At 34.6% G+C, this 16,385-nt stretch overlaps 1 protein-coding gene and 1 non-coding gene across 2 annotated transcripts in view; both read right to left on the bottom strand.

Moving 5' to 3' along the window:
* B3GALT1 (beta-1,3-galactosyltransferase 1) overlaps positions 1–16,385 on the bottom strand; it is a 495,516-nt gene that overhangs the window by 350,549 nt on the left and 128,582 nt on the right. The gene's annotated exons all lie outside the window — the stretch shown is intronic.
* Positions 6,408–6,510, bottom strand: LOC119256390 (U6 spliceosomal RNA). Its single transcript, XR_005127730.1, has one exon. It is a non-coding gene; the product is annotated as a U6 spliceosomal RNA (small nuclear RNA).

Genomic DNA, 16,385 nt, shown 5'->3' with positions numbered 1-16,385 from the left:
TACAAAATGAAAAAAAGAAAAGAAAAAGGTATCTGGAGATTTACATGAAATGACAAATGTCTTAAAAGTTCAGAAACCAATTTCTTAAATATAATTGCTATGGCTGGTGAGAGGTAGTTCAGACTTATGTCTCATATAAATGGCATCTGCTTATTTAAGTGTCAACCTTGTTTTCCTGGAAAACTAAATATGCTAAATGAGGAAAACAATGTAAGAAATAATAACCTCTCTGAATAGGGTTTTATGTTAATAAACGAAAGTCCCATCTGTTATCTGTTATCTCATTTGCTACTCTACTCAAAACATCTCTTTGAAGTGAGTTGTTATTGTAGTACCATGTTTTCATATGAGAAAATCAGGGTCAATAAATGTTATTCCTTACTGTGCTAAAAGCAATCCATTTATAATAATATGCATATATTGAATGCCTGCCATTTCCAGGCAGTGTTCAGGCCTCAGAGGTAAATGAAGAAGCATAAAGGGTGTGCATTCCTGGACCTCAGACCAGAAAAAGAACTGACTGAGTCAGGGAACTCTTACCCTGGAGAACACATTTCAACATACCAAGCCTTTATTTCAACTCACTAATAACTCCACTTCATTTACCTGAGTTCATATAAGAATTTAATGTACCTGAGTTCAACATTTGCAAATCAAAACTTGTCCACATGTGGGATTCCAAACAAGGGACATTCCACACTTTTCCTGTGTAGCATACTTTCCCGAGATTGAGGACCTTATAAAAGGTAGCATACTGGACATTTTAGAATAGTGATAATTACTTTTAGGGAAACCGCTGACTGTGTTTTGCCAGACTCAAATCCAAGTTTTTCCAGCTTGGGAAACTGTATCTAAAATCATTTGGGGGATAAGGCAGTTCCTCTTTATATATGTCAAAACTATGTATGTATACACACATGTATATATGGATATACATGCATACACATACACACATACATACACATATATATTGATTTTGGTGAGTTCCAAGATAAGTGAGCAAAACAACTTGTCATTGCTCCATTATATATGTGCCTATTATTGGTTCTATACGCTAGATAATCTTGATTAATACACTATCCATTCTAGGCTATTTTGCTATATGTAATGCCTTCCACAGAAAATCAGCCCTGAAATTTCCAAGCCAAGTTAAGCTAACATTCCACATGATCATTGACTCTGTCTATGTTTTACATACATGCTCATTTACACATACACACACACACACAATATTCCTGTTGTTTCAAGATCCAGTAATTGTGATTCATCTGTAGTTGTGTGCCAATATAAAATATTAACACAGACATGGCTATGACATTAAGAAAAATTCAGTGAACAGACATAAAAATCTCAGGAATAATTTTGGATGCCTCTGGTGTAGATAAATAAAACTTTAACCTTGCAAGATTCTAGTCTAGACCGCTTTTAAAAAATGTTTAATTTGTATGCCAAACAAGCAGAAGCTAAAGTTCATTTAAAGTCAAAGTAAATTATAGCTGTTATTTCAACTGATATATTGGTCCTATCATTCTGACAGGGAAGAAAATTCAATTAGTTTGACAGAACTTCATAAAGAAATCCTGAATACTACACTCCTTTCTTTCACATTTTCAAAATAATATGTTGTTGAAATTTCCACTGAGTTTAATGATAGCAAATGTTTAACTCCCTCCAAATCAATAATTCCTGATTAATCATTTTCCCACTTAAAATAGAAAGTCAGTTAACAATTCTTTGGCACTTTTCAGTTTTCAGGTTGAAGTGTCTTTGTACACATAATTTCAATTTTATGTTAAACACTTTCCTAAATGATAGAAAAATATAATATTATTCTATGACCCTAAACCAAAATATTTTTTACCCAATTCATTTCAGCTTCATCTTAACTTTTTACAGCTCTTGCACTAACTTTGAAAAAATTAGTAGAATATGTGCACTTCATATATTCATCTAATTGATAGTAAGCAAATGACTTAGGAAATACAAAGTCAACATAGCTACTCAACAATTTGTAAATATTGTTTACTCTCTAAGGAGGAAATTTAAAAAGCAGGAAATATAACTGGTAATACTACAAGTATGTAAAGAAAATCTTGCTTCTTGTGAAGCAAGTCATGGAGATGTTGTTTCATCAACTTTCAATCAAGGAGACTAAGAGTTTTTAGGGAGCTGGGAAAAGATGATTGAAGTAAACAGGAATACATGAATCAAGTGATAGTGTTTGTGTGTAATAATGTTGAAAATATGCTTTAAGGTAGGAAGTAGGAAGCAGAGTCGGCATAATCTGCTTCAGCGTAGAAAATGACACTACAGTAACTACACGTGATGGAGGGATATCTCATACTACCATACACTGACAAGGATGTAAACCAATGGTACTTCAATTTAAAAAATAATTAATTAAAGAAAAAAAAGAAACTGTTATCTGCAGCAACAAAAATGAGATAAACCTCTGATATCCGCAGCAGAGGGAGGAAAAGAGGGAGGGAGGGAACAAAGAAGGAAGGAAAAAGAAAAGAAATAGGAGCACAGAATGCAAGAATGTATCAGCTGGAGAAAGGCCCTGAAGAGTCTACCAACACAATCAGGCAAGTGTATCCTACAGTGAAGGTGGGCCTAAGAGGCGTGTTTAGTCTAGCCATTCATGTTATTCAACTCTTTCCCTTTTGACTGTGCATTCCCCAGGTAAGTCAATAACTTCTATTGGTTCCTCATATAAACATTTATTCAGTAAAGAAAATATACAGATCAACTAGCATTATTATTTGATGTAGTTGGCACTGGACATTTCTCAATGTAAACCTGCAATAATGCAGGTGCATTTTAGTATCACATGGGAAATTTTAACTACAGAGTTAGAATAAAGTATACACTAGTCTTTTGTCTTTTTGGTTATTGTATCATCTTTTCATGATCAAATTTTATATGAGTTGGCAAAATAGAGATTTTGGATTTGCCAAGTTGAAAACCTGTCTTTGCACATTTTGCTACTGACCCATTAGTACTGATATTATCTGGGAGTTTTTAGACTCTCAGAATCTCAGGGCAAAGTTATGATGTACAAAATAAGAATTAGTATTTTAACAAGCTATTTAACTGATTTTTCTTTCCACTGACATTTTGAAATGTACCAGGCTTTTAATATTTCTGAAAGTATAATTCTTACACCTGTGTATCTGAACAGTGCCACAAATGTACGTTCTTGGACCCTACCCAGATCAAATATAAGATGCTGATGACTGAAGCCAGGCAGGCTTCCATTGTGACTCTGTCACCTCTTTCTTTCATCATCAATAAATACTTCAAAATACTCCCGAGAGTTACAGATTATCGTGATCATGAATTGTTTATAAAATATAAACTATGTTAAACTTAATCATTTAGTACAAAAATAACAGAAGAATCTCAATTATCTCTCTGATCAATCTAAGCTATTACTCAGCCAATTGGAAACCAGCCTGGCAATAAAAGCAGTTACTAAATAGAAATAGGAAAACATATTAAATATATTTTACATTAACAAAATTTTGTCATTGAGTATTGGTTATTTAAGCAGCAGGCAGAGACTCTATTTAGAAGAAAATAAACCATCCAGCATTCACATGAAACTGGTCATTCTACCACAGCAATCTGAATAATGTATGAGGGATCCAGGGAAGATTAATTTGAATGAAAGAATATTCTGAATAACTTTCACATTTTAACTCACATCAAAATTGAAAACAATATTACTGCTAAATCATTCATTCATTTTTGTTTACATACTAAAGTTTGCATGGCTGGGAGTCTCTCTCAGGAAAAGGACCAAGCACGTTAAAAATTAACCAGTGCACATTCATTTCTCTTTCTCCTTTTGGTAGAGAACAAATTCCTAAATGGTTGCATTCTCATAGAGCAAGGGAATAAAAGATTCTTCCATCATTTAAGGGAAAATTTAAAGACGGAGAACTGCTCATCAGTAAAAGTCCATGATTCTGACCCATGTCTCTGAGAGAAGTAGTTAAGACTGGAGGAATGATATGAAAAGAAGTTTTGCAGATAATGTGTTCCCCGGTCCCCACCACCAACTCCAACACAACTGCTTGATCACCATATCTACGTGATACACTGTGGTCTTTTTCCAGTAGAGTTCCCACTCCATAACATATATTTACTGCTTGTTTTAAAGAATTATGAGATGCAGATATATAGTGGGATTGCTGTCATTACTTGCTAGTAGTGACAAAAGAAAGATAATTCTCTCTACCTTATACACTCTGGCAAACTCCCTTATTTGAGTAGGATGAAAGCATCTGACTGCATATTTTGATCTGAATTCAGGAAGCAAAGGCAAAGCAGCTGATATTCTTCCTGAGTATCTCTGTTTCTGAATGTTATCTTGGCAGATTTTCAGTGTATTTCCCCAGTAAAAGTTAGTAAATGTGAGAAAGAGAAGCCATAAATAGCTACACAACCAACTTTAACTATTCAAAATTAAAGTAGTTTAGGAGACTAGATACCTGAATCACAATGGTCCCAAATGATTGTTTTGTAAATATTAACACCCTGTATGCTTTTAAAAAATACATTTTAAAATGATTAGATATCTAAATTTAATAATCTAAGTCATTAAAATCAGAGGAGCATCTGACCCCAGATCCCAATGAAATGTTAAAATATAAATGAAAGTAAGAAAAAAATCTAGTATGGTAATGGTTGACAATTGAAGGTGCCAGCAAATCAACTCTTGAAGAATTTCTGTAAGGTATCTGTATATGTGATATAAGATTGGTGAGAAAGCCATACAGAATGTATTAATACACAATTCGTAAAAACAGAACTGCAAAAAAAAATGAGCTAAGAGACCCTGTTAATAAACAAAAGACAAGGAGCAGCAACTAGGTGCAAGACTGAAGGGTGGACAGTCAATGTGTCCATTAACGAAAGGCTGTAAAAACCTGTTTAATTCTTCGTTCTCAGGGTTGATGACTCCAGAGTTTGATCCAGCTAAAGATGAAAGAATATTACTCTGAAATAAACAATCTGCTACCAGAGTTTAGGTGCCAAGACCAAAGCCAACAGTAGAGTCCAGGCAACTTATGGAACTCTTCATGGACCTTCCAACAGCATTACTCAGGGTACCTTATACTAGAGTTAATTTTAACAAACATGTGCCCAATCCAACCCATGTTAGCCAGGGGTTCTATAGTCAGAATCAAAATTTACTATCCTCAGAATCATTAGAGATAAATAAATCCAGTCTAGAAATGAAAACGCACAGATCTTTTTATAGCATTAGTGACCAGTCATAATTAATTAGGATTCTCAAAAATTAAGCAGCATTATTTTTTTAAATCACAGTAAGAAGTAAAATTATGGTAATAGCTATATGTGAACATACAATTAAAAAACCCAGGCACATCAAGTTAGATATCTGAAAAGTTTAAACAAAAATTTCAGAACATGGTGCAAAGGAAAACAAATTATGAAAGAAAAGCTATGAGACCTGAATGACCAATTAAGAGATCTAATAACTGGTAAAATGGTCACTCCAGAGTAACACAACAGAGCTAACAGAGAGGAAGGAAAGAAAAAGTCCATTTGAAAAGAAGACAATACCTGGATATAACTAAATTAACTAAATTAAAAAATCATAAAACTGTATAGGATTTTTTTAAAAATATGGTATTTCCATGAGCAAAAAATCATACCTATATTAGAATTTTAATCCAAAACATGAAGTGCTAGAATAAAACACTAGTACGGTATAGTATGATACAGTATAAGCAATAATAATACAATAATTGTGAGACAAAAGCAAACCTCAACTTGTATGCATAGTAATGTTAGTATTTTGAATTCATATTCATAATGTATTTAAAACATCAACACATTATGATTTATTGGCCTTTAACATTGTGCTTCTGAAAAAGTAGCAAAAAACCCCAAGATATAAGAAAATAAGAGATAAAAAGTAAAGCAAGAGCTCAGAAAAATATATTTTAACTCCAAATTGTTTATATTGCAGCTGTCAAAACTACTGATTTTATTACATAAAGATTCACGAAAGAGGCATAAAGTAAAAACACAACTAATATTTTGGAGCTAATATTGTGAACAGTTATCACAAAATCTGAAAGATAGAGAGGGAGAAAAACAGAGGGAAATTGTGATAAAGGTCTTTTTTTTCTTTTACAATAGAGGTTATACATACTAATTAGATTTTTAATAGATTACAAAATATATATTTAAATATATATTTAGAGCCTATTAGAACCTTAAGGGTAATTTTTACTAGTAGGGAAATTAGCCAGAAAAACATGGCAGAAATAAGACCAAAATATATCCTTATTTTTAAATAGAAATTCTCAGATTGGGGAAAGGTACATTGATATATGCACCTAAATCCCACAATCTTTTTTCCCCCTAAAAATATGGAATTCTTCACAAATGTGTCATTCTTGCACAGAGGCCATGCTAATCGTCTCTGTATTATTCCAATTTTACTATATGTGCTGCCAAAGAGAACACCAAATCCCATATAATAAAATAACATAAATTTGAAAATAAGGAAATGTCAAATAAGTTATGAAAATATTAACAGAAAGAAAGCAAAGTTGATAATACTAATATGAAAAATTAGAATTGAAAGAATGAAAGTCATCTAAGATGATATAATAATCACAAGTCATTCTGCATCTGACATATAGCTTTAAAGTATAGAAAGCAGTATCTGTTAGTGTAGAATGAAACTGGCAAAACAAAAATCATACTGAATTTAACATCACTATCTCAGATATCAAAGAATATGAAGCAAAAACCTATTTTGTCTATAAAGAATTTGAATAACAAAGTGAACAATATTAATGTAACTCTATATATACTGTATATTTAATATACATAAAGTATATAATGTACACTGCATATAAATGCATACTTCTACAGTATATAATATATACATATATAGAATGTGATCATATATGCAAATTATATTCGGGAATCATACATTAGATATAATGTGATCTATTCAAAAGGCAGAAGAAAGGGGCAAAATAAGGCAATTTTTTTTTTTTTTAGGACTGATGCTGAAAACTCATTCTGTGGGGGGCCTAGATCACTCCATATTATCCTTGGATACAGTATCAGGCAGATCCCCTCTCTCGCTTTTAAATAATACACAGTCCTTCTGCAAGATAAAGATGGAAATACCTCAAGAGGAGAGGGGGACAGAGTTATGTTCCTATTGACCCCACCTAAAAGCAACTGTCTCTTGCTCCTATACCAATTTCATAGATTGCCAGTGGTCTGACCTTTGAAAGGTGGTGGGAAGAGTTGCTGGGAATAGTTTCTTAAAGTGAAAGCGCTAGAAGCTGGATAGTAAGTACTCTCTTAGCTTGGTATATGTCAAATGCTGACATTCACTTTTAGAGAGCTTTGTGGATTCCATGAAGAATACTCATTGCTTGGAATCTCACTGAAAATTCTCTGGTGCACTTTCCAGCTGGCTTCTTATGATAACACCTCTACCTACCCTCCACAACTTCAGTTTCTGGTTCTCAACAGTCTATGCCCATCCAAGAAGCTCTTGTCAGAATTCCACCAACTCTCCAGGCTGTACTCACAGGAATATTCTCATTCAGACAACTGTCTCTGTGTATATTCACAGAAAACAAACATTTTTAAACCAACTTTTGAGAAAGCAATTATTCTCCAAATATCCTGGCTGCCACAAGTGACTTCCATCCAATGTCCTTTGTTTTTCAATATATGAGTAATTCATTTAATTTTGTTCATAATTAATATTATCTGTGAGTACAGGATAAGTTTTTCCAAAGAATAATGTACAAATTTCATATAAGCAATGGACATATTGACTATGGTGGAGGACTATGGGTGCCTTGGTGGTGGGTATGGTATAGTAACATGCATCTGAGGAGGTATGACCCTTCTGAATTACATAGTGTTGTGGACCAATGTTATCTCAGTAAAAAACAAAACAAAACATTATATTCAGCTTCAGTAAAGAAAGATTTATTGGCTCCAAGTTAATATTTTCATTTTTATTAATTTACCCATTAAATTATTTTTATGTATGTAAAATATTGGTTTAAAACACTGTATATGCTGTATATGATTTAGAGGTGTATGATCATACCATTTAGGTGTATGTTACCACACCAAACCTACCACCAAAACACCCACAGCCCACCATAGTGGCCGCCTCCCTGCTTTACTCTTTACCCTCCCCTTCCCACTCTGGTAGCTTCAATGGTAGTCAGATTTCTAGGCTTTGCTATTAATTTGGTTTTATCTCACAAGTTTATTGTGGTTCTCTATATTCCACATATAAGTGAAACAATCGGCATTTGTCTTTTTCCTTCTGATGCATTCTGCTTAGCATTAACTCCTCTAGTTCCACCCATGTATCACAAAAGGAGAAGAGTTTATCTTTTCATTTTTACATCTGAGCAGTATTCCACTGCATATATATACTACATGTTTCTAATCAACTAATCTGTCCTTGGGCACATAGGTTGTTTCCATAACTTGGCAATCGTAAACAGTGCTGCAATGAATATGAGTGCACATATCCCTAAGAATTAGTGTTTTTATATTCTTTGGATAAACACCTAGGAGAAGAATTGTGGGATGATTAATATTTTGAGAAAGCTCCCACTGCTTCCATAGGGTCTGAACCAGTCTACATTCCTACCAACAGTGTACAAAGATTCCTTGTTTCCCGCATCCTTACAAATACTTGCTGCTTCTAGTCTTTTTGATATGAAATACTCACACAGGTGTGATCTGGATCTGATTTTTCCTGATAAGTGATGAGCATTTTTTCATGTATGTCTTCATTGGAGTAGTGTCTATTTAGCTCTTGAGCCTATTTTTTGATTGGGTTACTTTTTTTTCTTTTTGTCGAGTTGTATGAGTTCTCCATAGATCTTAGATATTAGCCCTGTGTCACATGTGTGTGGCATGAAAATATTTTCTCCCATTCCAGAGGGTGTCCTCATTTTAGTGATAGTTTTTTTCACTGTACAAAAGCTTGATGTAGCCCCAATTGTTTTTATTCTCTTTTGTTTTTCTTGCTATTAGAGATGAATATAAAAAAGACATCACTGAAGTTTATACTGTGGAGTGTTTTGCCTATGTACTTTTCAATGTATCTTATGGTTTCAGATCTTACATTCAAGTCTTTAATACATTTTGATTTAATTTTCTGTGAACAATGTGATAGTGGTCTAGCCTCATTCTTTTACATATGGCTGTCTGGTTTTCCCACCACCATTTATGAAGAGGCTTTCCTTTCTCCAAAGTATACTGTTGGCTCCTTTGTTGCAGATTAACTGTCTCACTTCTATTCCATTGGCTCATGTGTCTGCTTTTGTTCCAATACCATACTGTCTTAACTGCTATCATTTTGTAGTATAGTTTGATGTCTGGCAGTATGATACTACCATCCTTCTTTTTTTGTCATGCTTGCTTTTGTTACTCAGGCCTTTTTGAGGTTCCATATGAATTTCAATAATGTTAATTCTATTTCTTTAAAGAATGCCATTAAGAGTTTGATAGGAATTGCACTGAACTTACATATTGCTTTGTGTAAGATGGCCATTTAACATGTTAAATCTTCCAGTCCATGAGGACAATTCCTTGCCCTTTGGTTCACTTGAGCAGTCACTGATTAAGTGTGTTGCTCAAACCTCTGGAGAAAAAGCAACACATTTTGATGGGTGTCTTTGAAACCTCCTAAATCTAGTTAAAATTAAAGGAGGTACATTTTCTTTTTGCCCCTCATGGCGTATATGTGGATATAACACAGCGTTCCAAGAACTTTTTGCAAAAATAATCTCTCTCTAATCTCTGATAACATTTTATCCTCTCTACCCTCTTTTATAGGAAGTTAGGCAGTTAAAAGTTGAAACTTCCTTTGCAAGGATGTTCAGATGGTCTAACCCTTTATTTAGAACAAGGAGGAAGTTGTAACCTTTGTTTTAACTCTGTCATTTTGTCTTGACAGGAACTAAGACTAAGGTCCTAACTAATATCCCATTACACAATGAACTGGCACTGAGGACAACATGTCTACCTTGAAGATTATACTTTTCCAACATCTAATATAATTTAAATATCAGTAATAAAGAAGTGACTATCTCTAGTTTATATCATGGAAATTGTTGCCTATCAGAGTTAAGGCAATCTGAAAGTCAATGGTGACATATGATATTCTTGAAGAAGGAATGACTAAACATTTGCACATTTGGCCGTGGTGGAGAAGGATATGACAATAGGAAAATCTCCACTGTCTCCACCCCTTTAAGTGATAAAGAGAAAGAGCAAATAATATCTGAATAGATGAATCAGGTGATTTCCAAGATATAAATTTTCACTTTAGGAGAATATAATCAATAGGGACTATATCAAAACTAAAAAGCATCTGCATAGTGAAAAAGAGTTAACTACAATAAAAAGATGCCCTACAGAATGGAAGAAATATTTGCACCACATATCTGCCAAGGGACTGATATCAAAGATCTACAAAGAATCCATACAATTAAACAAAAGAAAACAAATAACCCAATAAAAAAAAAGGGCATAAGAATTAAAATAGATACCACTCAAAAAAGACATACAGATGGAATACACATGAAAAAATTGTGCATCAAACTTCTAATCCAGGAAATGCAAATCAAAACCACAATGAGATATCACCTTGAATCAATTAGAATGGCCCATTTATATAAAAAACAAACAAACAAAAAAACAGAAACAAGTGCTAGCAAGAGTATGTAGAGAAAGGAGCCTCTTACACTGTTGGTGGGAACACAGACTGATCCAGTCTCTATGGAAAGCTGTATGGAGGTTTCTCAAAAGACTAAATATGGATCTGCCATAGGATCCAACAATTCTATTACTAGGTATCTACCCAAACAACACAAAAACTTTAATTTGAAAGGAAACTAGCTCTCCTATGTTTATTGTAGCACTATTTACAATAGCCAAGATATGAAAACAATATGTGTCCCAAAGCAGAAGAGTGGAACAAGATTATCCACAGAGGAATACTACTCAGTGATCCAAAAAGATAAACTCATGCCATTTGCAGCAACAAGCATGGAGTTGGAAGGGATTATACTAAGCAAAATAAGCCAGAAGGAGAAAGATAAATATCAGATCATGTCATTTATACATGGAATACAGAGATATCAAACAAAGGGTCAAAGACAAACATTAAAACCAATCCTTGAAAGCTGACCATAATCTGAGGCATCCAGAGGGGGAAGGTGAGTTGGAGGGGTGGAAAGAGAATGGGAAGGGGAAAGCACAACAGACCTTAGTTGAGGACCCTGGGAATGCTATGACGGTTACACCTGAGGGGAGAAATCTTATACTGTCAAAACACAAGGTCAATAAAAATTAAAAAAAAATAAAAATAAATAAAATTTTACTTTGAGAGTGAGTTCACAAAGAAGGTTTTGTTAGTTGAAGGTCAGAGAGTAAAACTGGCCTTCTTCCATGATTCTTCCCTGATTTTGAGAAAATTGTATGATTTTGGATATCTGAATGGGACATAAATTTTTATAGTAATCTAGACGGATGTTTTCCCTAACATTGCATCAGTCATCAACTCTTAATGGAAAACTTGTGCCTGCTGCTTCTAGTAGAATGCTCCACCCATGCAAGCAGCTTAACTTGAAAAACACTTAAACAGGAAACATTGGACTAAGTGTGCATAGACCTTTGTGCTTTATTAGGGGATATACTAGCAGTAGCTGAATATTTGACCTTTTAGTTCCAACTTATCCTGTCCAACCAAGAGCAGAAGCCACAAATGGATGCTCATTTACCCTAGAACTTCTGACTCCATTAGAGATATATTTCCAGAACCCCTTGGTGTGGAAAGTGCTCCACCTAGTGGACTTCAGAGATCTAGGACCTTCCATTCCTCAACAAGAGAGACCCTTCAAGAAAAGATTTAATGAAAATCTACTAAGTATCTTAGAGATACATTCCCCAAGAAAAGGGGCAAAGTATTCCTCTATAATGCCAACAAAACGATGTCATTGCTTTCCCCTGTTTTCCATGTTGGGGCACATACCTCAGAATCCATTTATCTCTGCACAATGTGAATGATTGAGACTATCCAGAAACCATCATGCAGCTAACCTAAGGGGAAATTTTCAGGAAAAACACCTGTAAGAATCAACATAGTATTAGGCTACTTAACGAATGGTTCCAAACTAGAGTGAGACTCCTGAATTGGGGCAAAGGCAGGCTAAAAACAAAATGGATGACTGCTGAAGCCCACACCATAACTCATATTAGGGTGATGTGATTTTACATCTAAGTCAAGTGAGAGATGATGTAGGTCACTCATTAACCAAATATTGAGTAAATTCGCTGCTCTAAAACATAAGAATATAGCAATACAGTTGTAGTGGCGGGAAGGGCACTGAGCAGGATCTCTCTTGACTAGTATATCAATACTCCAGTCGTGGCCCACAGAAGTAAACAACATAACTATAACAATGTAACAAATGCAGATGCCTACCATCAGGCATGCAATCCTAACGGTGGGCGGGAAGAAAAGCATTTACCCTACAACAGTTTATATTCCAGTGGAAGGAGACATAATAAATACATAAAATAAATAATAAATAAAAATGCAGATAATAAATAGTATTCTGAACAGTGGTTAACAGCAAAAATGAAAATTAAATCAGGCTAAGGGAATGGATAGGCGTTATTTGGTTAGCCCATGAAGGGCCTCTGAATAAAGACAAATACAAGCAGAGAACAGAAAGTAACCAGAGAATAAGACATACACAAGCCTGGGAAGGAGTACAGCAAAGAGGTAGTGGTGCATGCAAAACAGGTGAAACTATTCTTGGTAGACTGAGAGAAATACAAGGGGGGCAGTGTGTGTACAGCACTTAGAAAAAAACTGGATAGTTGGAGAGGTCAGAGTGCCAGATTGTTCGAGGTCTTGCAAAGCCCTTTGGATTTTATTTTGAGTTGAGATGAAGTTGTTTGGCAGGTAAATAATATTACATGAATCATTTTCAAAAGGGTGATTCTGATAGTGTAGAACACAGTGTTAGACAGGGAGGTTAGTTAAGTGTTATCAGGATGGAACATAAGTGGCTTAGACTAAGGGGGATGTGTGTGTGTGTGTGTAGGGGTGGGGCAGAGATGGAGATACCAGAGTTGATAAATGTTGAGCTGGAAATGTGTACATATATGTTTCATATATGAGTTTTTCTACTTCTGTATACATGTGAAGTGTTCCTAGTAGAAAACGCTAGCTACAGTTTACCCTTTTCTATAGCTGTGGAAGAGAGATAGAGGAAGTTTCCTTGATGAGAAAAATGCAATTTATTCACCATTTCTTGCTGGAATGCTTTGTTGGATTCTTTCACTAAAATTTCAATATCTTTTCTCCATCCATATCTTAGAGTCTTTTAAAATTAACTCTATAAATTTTGTTAAGTATCAAATTATATCTTTAGGTATGAAATGTTTTCTTCTATTATGTGTTTTAATATCATTTTAACATGTTCTGATTTCTTTAGCAACTTTTTTTAATTTAAATTTTATTTTTATATTACCCATACAATTACAACCCCCTTATGTTGACCCGAATCCCTCCTTTCTCCACCCCCCACCCCCCATAGAGTGTCTCTGGTTCATAGTTGTTTGTTGATTTTGATATTTTCTTTCTTATAGTTATTCTTTTTCGATCTTATAGTTATTCTTATAGTTATTCTGGTTCATAGTTGTTTGTTGATTTTGATATTTTCTTTCTCATAGTTATTCTTTTTCCTGGTCCCTTATTTAAGTTTTCTAGATTCCTGCTACGAGTGAGATCATCAGGTATTTCTCCGTTTCTTTCAGGCTTATTTTGCTGAGCATGATCCCTTCCAGCTCCATCCATGTTGCTGCAAATTGCATGTGTTTATCTTTTTTGAATGCTGAGTAATATTCCATGGTATATATGTACCACATCTTCTTGATCCAGTCATCTATTTTGGGGCATTTGGGTTGTTTCCAAAGCTTAGCTATTGTAAACAGCGCTGCTATAAACATAGGGGTGCAGGTGCTCTTTGGAATTGATGTTTCTGTGTCCTTTGGGTAAATACCTAGGAGTGGAATTGCTGGATCATAGGGAAGCTCTATGTTTAGTAGGTCAAGAAATCTCCACACAGCTCTCCATGGTGGTTGGATAAGTTTGCACTCCCACCAACAGTGCAGGAGAGTTCCTTTTTCTCCACAACCTCACCAACACTTGTTGTTGCTAGTGTTTTTTTAATATGTGCCATTCTCACTGGTGTAAGACGGTATCTCATGGTAGTTTTGATTTGCATTTCCCTGATTACAAGTGATGTTGAACATATTTTCATATGCCTGTTGGCCATTTGCATTTCCTCTTTGAAGAAGTTTCTTTTTAGCTCTTCTGCCCATTGTTTGACTGGATTATTTTCTTTGTTTTTGTTGAGTCTCATCAGCTCTTTGTAGATTTTTGTGATCAGTCCTTTATCATTAGTGTTGTGTGCAAAAATGTTCTCCCAGTCGGTGGGGTTTCTATTTGTTTTTGTTATTGTCTCTTTTCTGTGCAGAAGCTCTTTAATTTGATGTAGTCCCAGCTGTTTATCTTTGCCTTCACTATCACTGCTTTGGGTGATGTGCCTGTAGATGTTTTTGATGTGCATATCACATAGTGTTTCGCCTATGTTTCCTTCTATGTATTTTATGGTTTCAGGTCTTATGTCTAGTTCTTTAATCCATTTTGAGTTGGTTTTGTGCATGGTGTAAGGTAGAAGTCAAGCTTCATTCTTTTGCATGTAGCGACCCAGTTTTCCCAGCACCATTTATTGAACAAATTTTCTTTGCTCCAAAGCATATTCTTTGCTCCTTTGTCAAAGATTAGTTGACCTAATCAGTGGGTGTATTTCTGGGTTTTCTATTTGATTCCATTGGTCTGTGTGTCTGTTTTTGTTCCAATACCATGCAGTTTTGATGATTATGCTTTGTAGTATAGTTTGAAGTCTGGGAGTGTGATGCCTCCATTCCCTTCTTTTTTTTTTCAGGAGAGCTTTGGCTATTTGGGGTTTTTTTGTGATTCCATATGAATTTAATCAATAATTGCTCTATTTCTTTGAAGAATGACATTGAAATTTTGATTGGAATAGCACTGAATCTGTATATTGCTTTTGGTAGGACGGCCATTTTAATAATGTTTATTTTTCCAATCCATGAGCAGGGGATGTCTTTCCATTTCTTTGTGTCTTCTTCTATTTCTTTTAACAGTGTTTTATAGTTTTCTTTGTATAGGTCCTTTACCTCTTGTTAGATTTATTCCCAAGTATTTGATTTTTTTTGTTTCAATAATAAAAGGGATTTTTTTTTATTTCTTCTTCTTCAGATTTATTGTTTGTGTATAGGAAGGCTACTGACTTGTGCGTGTTGATTTTGTATCCTGCCACTTTACTGAACTGATTGATGAGTTGAATTAGTTTTTACGTGGAGTTTTTGGGGTTCTCTATGTATATTATCATATGATCTGCAAATAGTGATAGTTTGAATTCTTCTTTTCCTATTTGGATTCCTTGTATGTCTTTCTCTTGTCTTATTGCTCTGGCTAGGACTTCCAGTATTATATTGAAAAGCAGTGGTGAGAGTGGACATCCTTGTCTTGTTCCAGAGCTTAATGGGAATGCTTTCAGCTTTTCGTAATTGAGAATGATACTGGCTGTTGGCTTGTCATATATGGCCATTATGATGTTGAGGTATGTTCCTTGTATCCCAAGAATTTCAAGGGCTTTTATCATGAATGGGTGTTGCACTTTGTCAAAAGCTTTCTTTTCGTCTATTGATATTATCATATGGCTTTTATAATTCTTTTTGTTGATGTGTTGGATAACATTGATTGATTTTCAGATGTTGAACCATCCTTGTATCCCTGGAATGAATCCTACTTGGTCGTGGTGAATTATCTTATGGATACATTGTTGGATTCTGATAGCTAAAATTTTATTGAGGATTTTTGCATCAGTGTTCATTAGGGAGATTGGCCTACAGTTTTCTTTTTTTGTGTTGTCCTTGTTTGGTTTTGGTATTAGTGAAATGTTGGCTTCATAGAACGTGTTTGGTATTATCCCTTCCTTCTCAATTTTTTGGAAGAGTTTGTGAAGGATAGGCACTAATTTGTCTCTGTATGTTTGGTAGAATTCATTTGTAAATCCATCAGGTCCTGGGCTTTTGTTTTGGGGGAGGTTTTTGATTACCATTTCAATTTTGCTGCTTGTAATTGGTCTGTTTAGGTGTTCTATTTCTTCTTTATCTAGCTTTGGGTGATTGTAGAGTTGTAGGAATTTGTCCATCTCCTCTAGATTGTTGAA

The sequence above is a fragment of the Talpa occidentalis genome, unplaced genomic scaffold (assembly GCF_014898055.3).
Source record: "Talpa occidentalis isolate TD23 unplaced genomic scaffold, MPIMG_talOcc4v2.1 talOcc4.3, whole genome shotgun sequence".
Classification (NCBI taxonomy): Eukaryota; Metazoa; Chordata; class Mammalia; order Eulipotyphla; family Talpidae; genus Talpa; species Talpa occidentalis.
This window is presented reverse-complemented; position numbering and strand designations above follow the sequence as displayed.